This window comes from Cygnus atratus, chromosome 3 (assembly GCF_013377495.2).
Source record: "Cygnus atratus isolate AKBS03 ecotype Queensland, Australia chromosome 3, CAtr_DNAZoo_HiC_assembly, whole genome shotgun sequence".
Classification (NCBI taxonomy): domain Eukaryota; kingdom Metazoa; phylum Chordata; class Aves; order Anseriformes; family Anatidae; genus Cygnus; species Cygnus atratus.
The window spans coordinates 26,179,878-26,197,923 of record NC_066364.1 but is presented as its reverse complement, the minus strand read 5'-3'; positions in this window follow the sequence as shown (position 1 = coordinate 26,197,923).

Here is an 18,046-nt window from a genome sequence, read left to right as displayed (position 1 = left end):
ATATATTTTGCATAGTGCCTGTCTTTACTCTAAAGTACAAAAAAATAAATAAATTGTGAGTGCTTAAAAATAAAGAGAAACAACAACCCCAAGCCCAGTCCATGACCTACCCCCAAATGATTACACTGAGTCCGATGAGAGATGAAACAGTCCCTGTTTCATATTTAATTGTGAGATCAATTTGGAACTTTTATGTAAAAAACAAACAAACAAACAAAAACAACTAGTGAAGTTTGAATAAGTTGTGTGTTTTTTTTTCCAATTAATTCTAGTTTGAGTAAATTTTAAGGAAATTGATAGAGTGATTTTCTCATTATCACAGTAGACTTGCTACCCTGTGCCTTTACAGAGTCTAGCACAATGGGATCCAGCTATCCTTGGTCATGAAAGACTGCCATGCTAATAAACATGTTTAATACTAATCTTTCTTATCTTAGGTTTTTGAAGACCTCCTTTTCTCTTCTCATGGAATCTGAGGAACAAACACATGAGGTTACTGGGTCAGGCTCTAGTCCTTCTAACAATGAACTTTGATTTGTTTAATTTATCTGTCAGGATTTGTTTGGCTTTACATAATTACTTCCAGGCTTATCTGTGATAACTTAATGGCTTACTTTTGTTGTGACCTTTTTGGTAAGGTTATATATAAAAAAAAAAATTCACTGATTGCTTAAGAGGATGTGGGCTGTATTATAAAAGGCATTTGTTTGATTAAATGGTAATTAAAGAGAGAATGTAATTAAAAATACAGTTATGCCCAGCTCTTGTTCACTATAACTCCTGTGGAACTTAAAGGTCAGTCTATGCTATTGCTTATAGTGGTTACTAGTATTTATTACATGTAAGCTAGACTAAGCACTGCACAAATAAAAAACTACAAAATAGCTCTTGCTGTCCCTTTCAAAAAATGTATTGTCTCAAATACAGTTATAGTGAATTGCATTTTAAGCCTCTTCCCATTTTTCATTCTGAAGTTGCTCACTGCAGTCAGGTTAAAACTTGCAGTAGAAAGCTGACCATTAAGAAGATGGTAACTTTCAACAAAAAGAAATATTTTAGCACGTATTTCAGAAAACTAGAGCTGCTTTGATTTTTCAAAATTGTGCATGGGGATAATTAGTGTTTCAAGGGAAGCTTGTCACTGCTGTGTATGAAGATATAAAGATACAATCGCACAAGTGTGGGAAGACAGTGAGTGTTTGCACCTCCTAATGAAAGAAAGCAATGAAAGAGGGAAGACTCCCTAGGTCCCCATCTCTCCATGACAACTTTATCTTTTCTCTATTAAACTAAATTTTGCACCCTATTGTTGGTGAGTCAGGAAAACTCAGAAAAGAAAACATAAGTTAGAGTTGTTTAAGTAAGAAAAAAATAAAACTGCCTGGTTAATCAGGAGAATCAAGAAACAATGTCAGTTTTATGATTATGTATAGAACTTTATTTCTGCTTCCTCATCAGGATGATTTGCTACATTATCTCTAATTTTGTGATTCACATTATAATTTTTAAATAAGATGGCAATCTGTGTTTTTCCAATGAAACTGTGTAATCACAGTGACCTAATCAGGGGATAAATTGATGCATTTTGTTATTTTGTTTTCTCACTGAACTGCTTTTTCATCTGGAACAGAACCTAAGACAGGAAGTCATGAAATCTTGATTTCTGTTGCCACCCTTTTCTCGTTGGTCAATTTTAATCCATTTTTAAAGTCTTATGAAGTTTCACAGCATGAGAAGTGGTTTCAACACCTACATTTCACAATGATCTTGGAGGCACAGAAAATTCAAAAGACATGTCCATAAAGAATCTTGTTGCATAAATGGGAATAACTTCCAGATCATGGAATATGTATTGTTTTATTCTTTACAGCACCTTTTTTTTTTTCAATATTATCTTGCATAGCTTTCAGGGGGAAAGAAGCTTCTTATCTAGTCACCTCATTACGTTATCTGTGTATAGTGGCTATTTGTGCTTGTCTGGCAAAGATTTGTAATCAGTTTTGAATGGCAAGGTAGTTCAGTTCATTTGTGTTTGGATTTTCAAGTAAATAAAATTCTTCATGATAATGCAAAAAGGTAAAGAATACTGTTTTTTTTTCCTGTTGGCTTAATGCTAAACTTTAATTCCCTTTTGTGCTGTTCTAGTAGCTATAAATTCATCTAAGTAGCTATAAATTTCTAAGTAGCTATAAATTCATCTTGGTCTGTATTTTAAAGAACTTTAATATTGCAGTGCTGGTCCCAATCTGCTTTGCTTGTGCCAGATCTAGATCTCTCCTCATCTATATTTCTTTTTCTGGAGTTAAAATCCTAATTCAGGCCAGCTGCTTAGGTAGCTAACATCTAGCTTTTTTTCAGCCAGTGAAAAATAGCAAATAGTAATAAACACTCACTGTGGATGTGGAAGATTGGTGGTTCAGTTTCTGCTCTAAATCAAGCATGAGTTGTACCAGCTGTAGCAGGTATTCACATGCCAGATGAATCTCCCAGATATTTCTGTGCTGACCTTTGGCTGTAAGTATGCTCTGAACAAGCCTGTAGGTTTAAGCTTCACTAACAAATCGGGTGTTTTCTATAACGTTACATCTGTAAATGACAGTAACTCTAAATTGCTTGAGAAGCTCCATAGTGGAAAGTGTACCTTCCTGGGTGACTCAACAGGACAGCAGCTTTGAGACCAGAGCTAATGCAACTTTGGCTATCCCTTCCTTCCTCTCCCCCTCATCTTCTGTTAGGAGAACTATATAATGTGAGGTTCAGATGTAAACACAGAACAGTTTGTTTAATCTCTTCTTTCCATTTGGAGATTTGACATGCAGGGCAGATAATACTCATCTGAACGTTAACTGCTAGCTTTTGATGACAACAAAAGCCATCTTCTGGTGTGCTTCCAGTGAATCTGCCTGTCCTCAGCTGTACCTGGTCACCTGAAACAGGATTGTTCCTGGAAGGACCACCTGTGGTGCATATAGGGAAGTAAAGACAAAAGACCAGAAATAACAGTTTCAGGTGTTTTCCTTCTCTTTCAGGATTAGAGAGTTCACCAGATGGTCAGAAGAGGGGGTTGGATCACTCCTTTCATACCCAAGACAGAAATATTTTATCACCCAGTAGAACAGAGTTCAATGAGGGTATTTGTTTTTCTTATTTGCTGTTTTTATTATTATTATTTTGGTGGGTTTCCCTTCCTTTCCCTTTCCCTTTCCTTTGCCTAGATTTAGTATAAATGCTTAGACCATTATGGCCCTTGAAGAACAGTGGGCTTGAGACAGGAACAATAAATCTTCCCCTGATGCTTATATTTGCTAGAGATCCTAGTGGAGGGAAAGCAATATAACAATTCATAGTTAACCTTACACTAAGTAATGACTAATTAGAACCCAGATGCATGTTAATCAACTCCTCTATGCCCCAAGGTGTATTATATATGGGTGTCCAGAATTTGTCAGCAGGGGACTGTGAGGCGGCCTCTGTGAGGAGAGGCTGGGACTGCCCTGTCCTGGCCCCAGCCGGTCACAGCCAGCTCCAAGGGCCCCACCACAGGGCATGGCTGGGTCCAGCAGCCAAGACAGCGGTGCTGTGGGGAAATGTATCTAAGGAAGGGTAAAAACAGAGTGAGGCACAAGGGGAGAGAGAGGATGAGAGAACTGAGTGGGAACAAGAGGGAGCAGGAAGGTCAGAAGAGTAGGGCATGCTCCATGGTGGACCCGGCACATCCCCAAGAGGGACTGTAGGACCCTTGCTGAAGAACAGGAAAAATTAGAGAAGGAGGGAGCCCCAGAGATAAACTGCTGTGCATTGACCCTGACCCACCAACCACCCATTGCCTCAAAGAAGGCACAGACACTTCTCTGTGCTACGTCTGTTTGGATTTAAGACATAAATTCATTTACTGCGACTGTGGAAACATGGGCGAACACCACTGGAGCTCATTGTAGTCCTGCCACTTTCCTGCAATGAAAGTACTCAGTACAGCTTTTCAGGCTTCTGAGGTATACTTCAAGGTCAGGATTGTGACTGTATCTGTAAATACACTAATATATTGCTTCTTAGGACAGACAGTTCCAATGTATTTACGTGAGGTATTTAATTACTTTGAAGCCCAAGAGGAAAAGTAATGATCTTTGATGCCTTCTGGTTTTCTTTGGGCTAAATACTGTAAGATCCTCCCCTCATTATACACTGGAGTAAATGCATTTTAAGTTGGGTGTTCTGACTGTAATAATCTACAAGCAGATATTTGAAAGCACTCATCATTATGTGGAAGAAGTTTGTGAGACATTTTGCCCACTAGATGGCAGAAGATACTTTGGGCCAGAATATCCAGCAACTCATAAAAAAAATACTGGATTTAAATCCTCTTTTTGACCAAACACTGCAGAGTTTCTTACAAATATATATAATCATATACTAGCCAGGTACCTTTGAATATGTAGGCCCACTCTCTCTGAATTATTGCAACTAAATGTTAAAATTTAATCATATATGACTACATGATTGATGGTTTGACTACAAAATTGTCTTTGATGCGGCATCAAAACCATACGTGGGTCATAGAAATTTCAATATGAAATAAATGCATAGAAGACTGAACCAAAACAAGATGCAAAGGTGCAAATAATCCAAAGCAAGTACTATCACTTGAGTGTTTCCAATATAAACTGTATCTTGTTTTGAGACTGTATATATAGTATACTACATGTATTTTAAGTCCTTTATATTAGGTAGCATATTAAGTTGTTGTATGGCAAACTTTTTACCCAATGATTGTTTTCACTAACATTTTCATGGATGTTCAGTTCAATGTGGCGTTAGTACAACACCGTGACAGAGCAGTAGTCCTTGTTTTGCCAGCTCTTCCTAGAGCATTTGCAGTTCCAGCAGCTGGAATCTTCACTGAATAATGCAGCAAATATGCACTGCACATATACATAGAAATCCCCCTCCCTCTAGTGTACACGCATGTATGTAAATATGTATCTATGCTTTGATTTATTTTTCCCTAAGGGCTTCTCTGACTGTCAGACAAACACTGCAGTTGCTAATGCCATTGTTTACTGTGGATGTTTTCCATACAAATTTGGCGTCAATAACATCTGCTGGCTGGAAACACTGGAGAAACACAGCTACCTCTCAGGTGGAGGGTGATATAATACATTCTGAAGCATTCAGTGGAAAGCAAAAAGGTGTCAAAGACCTTAACTCCCTTAATTTACCCTGTTGTTTTATATCTACAGAACAGCTACTGAGCATCAGTAGAAAGTTTCCAAACAAAACACTTGGAGCTCAGTCAGTTTGCCTTAATTAGCTTATACTCACTGAACGTGTCCTGGTGACTTGAAATATTTCATAGATTTTATGTAAACTGTGCATTACGGAGACTAATAGAATCACCCGTGTTTTTCATATTGCCAGTCCTAAACCCTATTTTTCAGCTCCTTATGCTTTTCTGAACTGTAACACTTCTTCAGGGCAGTGTTTTATATCCTGGCTCTGCCTCAGGCTGAACTTTGTGGAAATTTTTGGCTGAGAAGGTTCAGTCACTTCCAAGAAAGCCTAGGGAAAATGCGTTAGTTATTCCACGTTTAAAAAAAAAAATCTGGGATCTTTTCTGTGAATGACTCTTGCTGTCTGATACGCTGAAGTTAGGGTTTGAAATTATGCTGTTAGGAATGGGTATGAAAAGGCAATTTAGAGTCAGAGTATGACCTTTGCTAGTAATGGGAAAATCTGTTACAGGCTTTTGCAAAATCACTCCTTGCACATAGGCAACATAATCTCCCTTGGTTTTAGCAGCTAACATCACCAGAGAGCTTAGTTAGGCACCGCTTGTGCTGGCCAGAGAGGGCACGTACGGGACTATGGCCAGAGGCAGAGAGAAGCAGTCTGAACTCATCACTCTCTATTTCAGATGCCTGCATCTATGTTAGCTGCTGTGTGCTGCTGCCAGTATAGGCTTTCCTAGGCACAATACATATTATAAACCCTGAAGATAAAATGAGCTGCTGCCAGTGGGTGCGGTGGGGTAACTTATCTCAGATATACATATATATTTCTAAGCTAGATGTATCTGATCTGTTGACTCAAGTAAGAGAATAGGATATGCAGTTCTGGAGAAGGCAACTGGGGCTGGCTGGATGTCAACAGGGTAAATATTCTCAGCATAAATTAATTTGAGATACCCTTTCTTGCTTGACAAAGGAGACCTCCTAACAGTTCCTGAAGTCACCTCCACACCTTTGGCATCACAAATCATTCCCAGAGTGAAAATACTCTAATGCTACCCCCAAAATTCTAAATTATTAACTTGTATAAGCAAGAACAGATCACAAATGTTTTTTCAAGGGATACCTTTGTGTCTATAGTGTAGTTTGAGGAAGGCCATTGTATTACTTTACTGATACGAGTGCTGATACAAGCAAGTTATTTTCTAACTTACTAGAGATCTCCCTTTATTTTGGATGTTGGCTTCTTTGCACTCCTTTCTGAGATCTCCCTTTATTTTGGATGTTGGCTTCTTTGCACTCCTTTCTTCATCCTTTTATTAAGCAAGCAATATAAACATTGTCAAACTTGTTTCCTTTATTTTAACTGATGTCTCTTCTCTTTTGTAGACGCAATGCTTTATGTTAACTGTATTTCTTAAATGAGCTCATCCTTGTCTTCTCAGCTAGCATTTTCAGGTCTACTCTTTCACAAATCGTATATCTCAAGAAGCAATTACTATATAAATATCTTAAGAGCACTGTAGAAATCAACTTGTCCTCAACAGTTAATAGAGACCAATTAACCTAAATAAACATTTTATTCCAGAACTGGAAGAAGGTTCTCTGAACTGTATAATGCTTCTTCTCTCCACACTGCTTTAGGGAACTTTTCCAGTGGTATCTGTAAGACAGAATGGTATCATAGTCTAACCAAAGTCTAGAAATATCCTTTCTTATGTATGAAAAGTCTTTTTTTATACATGTAAAAAAAAAAAAAAGGAAAAATTTGGTTGAAATGACTGCCAAGATGATTTTTTTTCTCTTTTTTCTATTGCTAAATATAAAACAGAGGGAAAGCGTTAGACAAAGGAAGTGTTAATAGTTCCTTTTGTGAAGTAGCTTCTCCTGATGCCATTTCCAACTGATCTGAGATCTCCTAGAGCTCCATGCAGGTTAGGACTTCTCTGACAGAAGGCAAGGGCAGCCAGTAATTCTGCTTTGTGGTTGTGGTTCTAAGGTTTTAATGCTCTTGCGGATACCATATAAATATTCCAAAAAGACTTACACTTGAAACCAGTTTGAAAAATCAACTATGTCATTTGGGGGTAAATTTGGGTCTATATTCCCTTTGTTGTTGCTGTAAAAGATAACACAACACTCCTTTAAATATACGTTTCCTGTCTCCCATAAAAATCTTGGCTCTTAGTTTGCTTTCATGTTAGCAGAAGAGATTAGTTCCAAATGACATTAAGAATCAAAGAAGCTCAGCAAATTAAGGTGCCTTGAAAAATCTGTCACATAAATCCAATATAATGGATTGTTAGGTCCTGATAGCAAAACAAAACAAACAAAAACAACATCCCATGTCTGCTAAAATTTCAGTACGGTGCTGGAATGGAGGTCAGAGCTTCCTCGATATGAAAAGGAATCCTGTTACAGGGATAAGTAATCAACCACCTGGGAGAATATAAAACTAAAATGAGAGGTGTCCACGGAGACGCAGCAGTGCTGCCAAGTTAAAGATTTAAATCCAAATAAAATATTACAGTAGTCTCAGGTGATAGCATCCATAGAAGTTTGGACCTCATTAGGGGAATTGAAAAGCTTAGAGCTGTTTCCAGTAATAACACTCAATTTAGTTGGTTAAATTAAAGCCAAACTAATCTCCTTTCCATGAAGTGTTTGAGCAAGTTGTAGAAAACTCCCCCATCAGGATTCTTGTAGGAGAGAGAAATCTCATATAAATAGCTCTGCATGATTGAACTCAAACTCTTTGCACCAACTTGGCAATTGCCTTTTACACTTTGGTGTGGTCATCTCTCTCCACCTGTTAGGCAAATCTAAGACCTCACTGTTTCATCCTTCAGCAGATCTTATAAAATCAAACTTCTGGAGAGTGTTTGGGTTCAAGAGTGTCAGCTTCACTCTCGTAAAGAAAGTGGTGAGTTCATAATTTCAACAGAAGCTGATGGAATTTGGTTTGAAGGAACTGCAGTAGAGTTTTCCTTTTCATGTGGCGTCCTCTGTGTTTTTTCATGTAGTCCTCTACTGCTTATAAAGATTCTTAGGAAACATTTAACTAGCCAGAGTTAAAATGAAGAGATGACTTTAAAGGAACTATTGAAGTAGGGAACAAAACATGTTCCATGCACTACAAATCAGTACTGCACTGAAAATAAACCGAATTAAGCAAATGCTACGCTTTGTAATTCTGAACACAGAAAGTGTATTTGTACAGTGTAATCCTTCAGCAAAGCTTTTTCTACAAACAATGCTCACAACATGTCAGTCAAATTAGAAATTCCAGGTTTTATTGGTGATTAAACTTAATCAGTGTCCATCCCAGTCTTTGTCTAGCCAGCATTAAACAGCACTGTTTCCCTTTACTCTTTGTAGTTTTCCATGACACTTCTGAAACAACTCTCAGTGATACAGAAAATGTGTTTTCCAATTTTCCCTGGCATTCTGAATACACATATATAGCCAGACTGAATAAATTGTCTATGTTTAGATTTACTAAGAATTTTGCTCTAGCTAAAATTAGAGTGTTCCAGCAAATTGAGTTTGATATCATCATACTTTAAAAGTTGTGGACACCATGAAGGCAAATTTACCTCGTTTAGTATGCAGAGATTTGGTAAATGCATGGAAATAAATCTTGAAAAATATGATGTCTGTTGGCTTTTTTTGCTACTTCTCTATTCTACAACTTATCTTAGATCCAATAGATTACTTAAAGGAACGGGCCTCAGTGAATTTCAGCATGTGTTTAAAGGGCAGTGTGTGCTGGAAGGCTTTGCTGAACTGGACATCTCGCCTGTGCATTATTGTTTATTGTGCTTTTATTATCCTTTCTAAGTTTCTCATGCTTGTCACCTTTGCTTTCACATCTTAGATAATTTCTGACTTTTAGAAAGTCAGACCATTAGGTCTCCAGACCCCCAAAAGGACTATTCTTAGGCAAGTTATGTCTACTTTTCATAGGAAGGATAGAGGATTACGTGCACGTAGAATGGGGGCTTCAGACTGGTCTAAGTTGCTGCTACTCTTCATGTGTCCACACGATCCACAGGCTGTGAAGTTTAGCTGGACTATGTTGTTAATGAGGGCAATGCTATTAATTTTAGGTTGCCCATCTTCAGCCTGACACATGAATTTTGCAGATACGGTCATGTAGTCATGGAATGGACGGTAGTGAATTCTGAAAAAAACAGTTTATGCTTTAGTCAGAGATAGGCAGCTAAACTGTGGAATTCTGCTGTATGGGTTGAATTTAGCAGCGAAAGAAGCAGAAAGGCTCATTCCCATACCATTGACGTTTCCTTGCTGACCTACCCAGGCAGAGAGTGACCAAGGCATTGTCAATAAGACTTGAAGTCTCAAGTAGATTCTCTATGTCTCTAAAATACATGATCATAAATGACTTAGCTTGAAAAGTTGTAGAGAAGAATTAAATAAACAGCCACATTTAAAAATAAAAATTAACAAAGAGGGGGGAAAAAGCTAGAAAGCTCAATGTTTTAGCTGACTTTCCATGCCAGATATACTTTTTTTTTTTTTCAGTAGTAAACGCCATTTATGCTTTTCAATGTGCTTTTTGTTAAAGTAATCCATGTTACATAAGAAAGCCTTAAATACGTACGGATGCTCACATCACACTGTTTTGCAGTTTTAGTGGTCTGTTTTTTAGCCAGTATGCTCTTCCTTTCCACAAGTCTTTTTCCTTTGGCTTATTAAACTCTTTTTCTCATTTACTAAGTCCACTGATAAAGAAATTGAAGTAACATGAGGTAATTAAATAAATTTATTTTTCTAAAAAGCATTTGATCCAAAGTCTTCTTTAGCATTAATTCTAGATAATAAATATTGCAATTAAGCTGTACTCATTTAAAAATTATCTTATTAAGAGCCCAAGCTAGCACTTCTGGTTGAGAAAAAAATCAGTGGAAGCTTTGCTGTTGAAAGGAATACACCCTTGGTCCCCAAATATTCACAAAATTATAATATGCTTTCATTTTAGTACTCCTGAAATTGCTAATTGAAGAAATTAGATTACAGGCATGATCGTGTCCTTAATACATACAGCATATTTGTGAAACTGTTTTTTCATTTAGGCTTTATTCCTATTGTATAGGGTCTAGAGAGTTATTTTTTTATTTTTTTATTTTATTTTTTAATAACTATGTATAGTTGTCTTAAATTGTGAGAGTCTCTTTGGAATATAAGCCTGTTTATTTTATTGTGCTCTGTTTAGTTATTCTAAAAAAAAGTTACAGACACATAATTGTAGCCATCTGTTGTGTTTTAAGTCCAATCTAGCCCAAAAGTCAAAAAAGTCATGGCAACAACTTATAAAAACAATGGCAATAATATGAGCTCACTATGGTTACTGGTGAACCTTTATTTCTCCCTTCAAATGAAGTAAGTTTCCTCAGAGAATTATTTTAATGTTTGATTTATTTCTTTATTAAATTTGCCCACAGTATGACCAACATTTCTATCAAGATTGTCATATAGCTGTCTCCTTATAGTAAATCTGTATGTCTCCGCAAAGGTGAATTCTGTTATTGTACAAAACCAAACTCTAAGGGAAGCCCCACTGCTTGCCATATATTACTCTAGCATGACCATCAAGTAGGATTAAGATTGTTTAAGAAAATTTATTAATGGAGTTGAATAAAATTTATCATATAATATATTTAACCCATATTCTGACAGATTTAAAATTAATTATTTATAGATATTAGATATTTGAAATATGTATTTGGTTTATTATTTGTGTTATTACTGAGATATTTGGTAAATAGTTTGATCAATGAATTTAATCAAAATATCAGTAACTTTTATGAGCAATTGATAATATTCAGTATTATCCTCTCTTCTAGATATACTCGGTTTGTAACCGTACCACAGTTATTTTAATGAGGAGTGATGCATTGTGTACACACAGATATTTGTAGTGTGAGCAATAAATGCCACACCTGTGTTGAAAACGACCTCTAGATGTATTAGATAAACTCAGTCAGGTGGATGCTTTCTGCTACTACAGATTGCTGTCACAGTGTATTTCATTTGTTCCCTCTCCTCCATACTTAAGGAAGAACCACACACTGCAAATCCACCCACAACTGTTTTTACATAGTCATTCCCACATCTACCTCCTGCTAAATGGAAAAGCTGAAGAGCATTTGGGGAGCACTGCTGTCCTTTTAGTAGAATTGTACATCACTGAATGCTAGTGCCTTGTACCTACCTGAGAATGGTGACGGTGTCTAAGACATGAAATGTGCGTTGGCCGTACCCATTTCTCTCTTTTGATTATCTTAAGCTTACAAGATTAGTAATTTTGAGACTCATGCAGAGCTTGTCATTAGGCAGGATGATATGAAGTTCCACCTTAGTCACCAGCAGGGAAGTGGATTGTTTCTGTCAAACCAAATTTGGCACTGTAATGGTGAAGTCAGGGGAAACAGATCAGTTTCGAGTTGAAGCCACCTCTGTGAAATAAGAAGAGATGTAAGTAATGGGCAATGTGTGTCAACTGTTCTAGTTAGCTAGTAATCATCTAAATGAAATGGCAGGTATTTCATATTGCTGTAAAAGGGAGGTAAAATAGGAAATGCAAATGATGGTGTATGTGCAAACTTTATTCAGAAGTATGAATGTCATGTGAAAACCAACTGCTATTTTTTCACTTGTCATTTATTGGGCTAATTAAGATTGTGGGGGGGTGTCTTTGCTTTTACTCGGCTCTTTTGATAAATAAGTCTGCTGGGCATGGGAGTGAACTCACTCTCATTAGTATCTGCCTCATACTACCATTAACAATAGCGATGGGGACTTGCTTTTACAAGTTATTGCTAACTTTCCTTTTTTTCAGGGATGTAAAAAATATCCATTTTTAACCTAAAGATTATATATTAACAGAGTGGTAGCAACTGCAAAGATTTGGGTCAAAATATCAACTCTTATTTTTTATTTTTATTTTAATTTATTTTTTTTTCCTGAGAAGCTTACACTGAGAAATTCTTTACATGACCAGACTTCCCTTGTATTTTCTTGAGCTGCAATGAAAAACTTTATATGCAATATCATCTCATTTAGGAGTCCTTGGAGTCCTTCCCTTTTTTGCTGTCCTACTTCTGCTTTACCAGACTTCTGATTCTCTCTCATTTGAAGTATTTTTCCAAATATTTATCATTATTTCTAGTTTGTGTATGCATTTCTGCAACTTGAAATGAGTGCAATCATTGTCTTTTGAGACTTAATCCCTGAAGTTATCTGGAACTGATGCATTCCCTTTATTACCTTTCATCAAATAACACAGTAAGTGAAAATCAATTTATTTTATATAATATAAGTATTTAGTTCTTTATTACTTCATTGTACAAAACTTACTCAGGCTTTTGTATTAATTCATTAGAAGCAGGTCAGTGTGTAAAAGTAGGGCATGCCTGTGGTTCAGAAGGCAAAATGTGCATGCGGTTGGAAAAAAAGAAAATGTGCCAGACTCATGCCTGATCAGTAGCACTGTTGATAACCTCACTTGGTCATCACCCATTCGCAGCTGGGACTATGTTATGCAATTACAAGAGTTTCTGATTTTTTTAATACTCTGTCATCCACAGCAAGAAAAACAACTAATTTTAGAAAAAAGAAAGACCTTAGGATGTTCTTATCCATCTCCGGAAGCTGAAACACTGATTACACCAATTTAAATATAAGTGGGATGGTTTAGGATGACTTAAAAGCAAAGTTATTAAATATATATATATATTAATACTCCTCTGAAGACCAGAGACTTAAGTTTCTAATCAGAGATCTCATCTGTTATACAGGTGGTTGTACAAACCATTTGAAAAATATTAGTAGGATCAAAATATCACAGTTGTGTGCTGTAGTGTTTGGAATTTCAGTTCACTATAAACCCCACTTTCCCATTTCATCTCTTTTAGTCTCTGGTTAATATTAATACAGGCTAATGGTGCAGACATTCTGGGTGTGATGCAACAAGGCATAAAAGCGTGTTCATAATCTGAAGTATTTGAGTCATCCTTTTAACTGATAAGCATATGATTAAGTGCTCTGCTGGAACTCTGCCAGAGTACATTTTACTGCTAGCTAGAATGAGTTTGCTCGCACACTGTAATACACACCTTTAAATCCTAGTCAGGACGAGCCATCCCTATGCAGGATAGAGTTGGTACATCATCGACTGGACTGTTATCACATTGAGCAGCCAGACAGTGTTCAAACCATCTGCCAGTGCCGCACAAAGAAGACAGGGATCCTGATCTGTGAGTGGATAAAGAAACCGGGCCAATTTCCACAGTTAGCATGAAGGAAAAATCTCCCACTGACTTAATTAGGTGCACTGCCTGACTACAGGCTGCATGATTTGGCCAACGTTTTCTATCATTCCACTGTTATGACAGAAGTCACCAGAATAATTCCAGCTGAGGAGTAATCATGCTCCACATTTCATTTGGAGAACAAATGGAGGGCTGCAGCAGAACCTGCACACAGATTTACAATTGCTAATGATACTACATAATCCTGTTGCTCAGCTCCTGAGGAGATCTCAGATTTAATGACCCTTTTATTTACACAATGACATGAGACAGAAGAGGTTTCCTGTTAGGTAAACAAAGTGAAGCTTTTGCTCTTAGCTCTTATATATGTTGTATAGAAAGTTCTGTTCAACAAATTCGTAAAAACAGTATTTTATTTCCAATAGAAGCCTTAATCTTTTATTCTACTTGTTATATTTTTTTTTCTGTCATTGATATCTGGTGGCAGAGATTTAGCTTCATTAGTTTCCTGTTTGCATATCATTCTTGCGAGACTGATAACTAATTCTGGTTTCTACCAAACACTCCCCATGGTATTTTTCATTATCTCTCTTCTGTTCTTGAATAGACTAAATCTTGACAATAACTCAAGTTCAAATTACCAGACACTTGAAGAGGAAAAGCTTTTGGTTTTCAAGGACTCCTGTGTATACAGACCTTCTCTTGACCATAGAAGACAGAATTATCCTTTTTTATTTGATTTTCCTGCTACACCTTCCTTTGTAATTTTATTTCTGAAATGCATCTTCTTTTTCACATTTTTTGCTGTTTTGAAGAGGCCTTATTCACTTCCCTTCTATAGCAGAAAATAACAAGCTGCTGAGGTCAAATACACCCTCCAAGGAGATGGACTCTACTGGTTTCTGCTTTCACCTTTGTAGGTATCCTTTGCTGGGAATTAAAAAAAGGCCCCCAAACCAAAAAACATGTGGAACTGATAAACATGATGTCAAGGCAATCAGTCTAGTCAGTTTGGATAAAGGAGTCAGATGATGGGGCTGGTATTTTCTTTCTTTTTCATTGTCACACACAGCCTGTTCGTTTGCCCCTCTCATTTTGTGCGTGGCGCAATATACGTGAGGATCAAGAGGTGTTTTAGCATACATCCAAGGGGAACAAAATATAGAACTGAACCTACAGTAGCAGTTCATGCAGTTATTCATCATCAGTCCTCAAATCTACTGTCTTTTCCAAATCCCTGTGTTTGTACCCCACCCTCCTTCCTTGGTCACACCTCCAGTCCTGCTCAGGCAGCACTGGGTGCATCCTCCCAGGACACCCTGCCTGTGGCTGCTGCTGCCCTCCCACTGCGCCCCTGACTGGAACTGGCTGCGAGGTAACTCACTGCCATGTTTGAAATCTCACCTTAAAAGCTCCTCTCTCTTTCCCATGATTAAAAGCAGAGTGGGAGTCAGCATCCAGACAGTGATCTACCACTGCATCAATTGGATTTTTCTGTTCTTTGGGACCTCATTGGATCCTGGCTGGTTGCAGGCATCCAAGGCTCAGACCTTCCAGTCTTTCCAGTCATCCCTTAGATTATTGCTTGTTCACCAGTTTTTCTGCCTGAGCTTTATCACTGAAGCATATTTTCCAGCCTTTTTTCCTCACACAGTTGAAATCAATGTCACCTAATAAATAGCTGGTGAAGAGTGATACTTGAGATATTTGAAACCTCAAATATAGATATTGGAGGAAGGCCCGCGGTATAATTTCTGTGCATTTTCTACGGACTTTCTTGCTGTTTTTTTTCCCTTAAATTTCTCTCCACTTTGCATTTGTTCTCCAAGGACACAAAATAAAAACAAACACTGTATTTCCATTTTCATTCAGCTGTTTGGACATAATTACATCTCTTTGGTAATGTAATACCAATAGCTGTATCAGGACCTGAAAGAAAATCACAAGACAGTGCAATTGTTTTCTTGTTAATTTTAATTTTGATTTGATTTTATTTTTTTTCAAAGCTTGTACTGGTAGATTATCTCCTTTGCTTTTTCCCACATGCTCCACTTGCAAGATACAAAGGCAGCAAAGACTCATTGAAGGTCCTCTTGGCAGGAGGCAAAACTCCTGTAGGAGGAAGCAGGGAGAGATCTGCTGGTAACTCCTTTATCTCTTTTTCTTAGCCTGGGAGTGTGTTGGAAAGAAGCAAGGAAGTGACATAATTAACTTTGATAATCTCTCCGGTTGGTAGATGGACCCTGGGGGAAAATGACTGAATAGCGTTTGTTGGAATAGTCTCATTCTGAGGCCAAGAGGAGAGAAATAAAGGAGCTGTGAGCAACGCTTCTAGCCGAGCCTTCACCATACCCACTGCAATTCAAGCATACCAAAAAGATGTTGAGAAATATATTTAGAACTGCTTCAGTTTGTGTGTTTTTTTTTTTCAGGTAAAAAAGTTACACACTTCCATTTATCTCATTTGTGTGGGGGGGGGCGTTAATACTGCAGGACGTTAAATGGCACAAGTGGTTAAATGGCACAAGTGGTGTTGTGACCTGCTTAATTTTGGGCATGTCACTGAGCATCTCACTGCCAGCGCAGTTTTCCTGTCACAACTCGGCAGCGCGCACGTACAGAGCTGCTGCCGTTTGCCACGGAGCAATACCCGCTCCAACTGAACCTAAACCAAACGTGAAGCCCCTCTATGAGACAGGAGGGAGCCCGTTCGTGCCACCGGCCGGAGGGCAACGGAGCCGGGGCGAGGGGCGAGGGGCGAGGGCTGTGGCTGTGGCCGTGGCCGTGCCTGTGGCCCCAGCAGGTGGCAGCAGGGAGCGGGCGCCTCCCGCCCCATCCCGACCGGAAGTCGCCGGGTGTGGGCAGTGCAGGCAGCGCAAGCAGCGGCGGGGTCCCGGAAGTCGCCCCCTGAGGCGGTGCCATACCCCTGTGCGCCGTGCGATAGCGTGGGGATATGGGGCGGCGCGGGCGCCATCTTAGCTGCGCCCTGTTCGCTGCAGGTCGGGGCAGATAGCGCGGGCCCCGCAGCAGTGCGCTCTTCGGAAACTTCAGCTGCAAACGTTTTCTGGTCCTGTAAACCTTTTCTGGTCACAGATGAGAGGGACAAAAGTCTCCATTAAAAAATATAGAGCATCTGAAGTCACCAAAAGACAGTTAGTAATGACCTATAAAATGCATGCGATCTTCCAGTCAACAGTATAAAATTTATTTAAAATATTTAACAAAGAAAGACTACTACAGGCAACAGTCTCTTTTACAAGGGTGTCCTGGCAAGAGGGGCAGCGTAACAGTCAATTATTACAAACAAAATCCAGGTTTCTTAATTAAAATACAAAATACTGGCTCTGCTGCGTAGCCTGTAATAAGTTATGTCTTGAGAAGACTGTAATTATGCTGGCGCCTGCTAGTGCCGCCATAGTTAAGTCTGTCACCATTTCCATTATAAACCCCATTTTTAAGCAATTTATAACTTAGCCATAAAAATAATTTTAGATTGAAACTTGGCAAAGAAATTCTTAGACCAAAAAGTTTTGCTTTTGTTTTTTACTTATTTATTTTTTATTTAATATAAATAATCTGTTTGGTCATCTTTTTGCTTTTTTAGGAGAGCAGTAAACGAGCCAGAAGTTTTACGGTTTTGAAGCTTTCAGACCATCCTGTAGTATAAACATATTTTCATTTTTTTTGTCAGCATCAAGAGTATCCTTCATTGCTTGGAAGCAGAGGATTTTAGTTCTTCAAAGATCCATAAATACAGGAAAACAAACTTCAGTATTCTTTACAGAAATAGTGAAAACCGATTAACATTGAATTACAATGAAGAAATGAGAACAAACATAAATGAGTTAACCCTGGGCCTCAGAAGAAATCGTTGGACAATGTTTCGGCCATGAGACTGACCTCAGTGTTCCAGCTCCCAGCAGAGACCTGCAGCACCTTCTTATGCCAGAGGAAGACATGGTTGGAGCCAGAGGCAACAGCGTCTCATGGGTCTTGGGTGGACAAGACCAAGGCTGAAACTTTCTTAGCAGCCTATTGTATATGCTTTTTCTAGAAGTGCTCACAGGATGATGAGGAAAATAGCTGTCAGGAAGTCAGAGAAAATTCTCATTAACTTGGCCCGGTACACATTTTATCACCAAAGATAAAAAAAAGAAAAAAAAAGAAAAAATGAGCAGGCAATATATTGGACATCTGCTCTGAAAAATGACGATGAGATGGTACACCTGTGTACTTGTGTACTTGGGCTATGCTGAAGTAAGCTATACCTGTTGAGCATTATTGATATAACAACTGAGTAAACTGCAGAAGTTCCCCGTTTATCATCCTAATCTGAGCTATAAATGAACAAAAAACAGTTTATTTTTATGATCCAGGGCTGATTTTCTAGAGAGGCAGATACGTTTTTGATGAGTAGCACTGAACAACAAATCGTAAAAAACCATGAAAATATCATTGTGAAACTACTCCCCAAAGGAAAAGACTGTTCGCAGTCCCAGTCTGCATCTGTAGCTGTCTTATAATTTA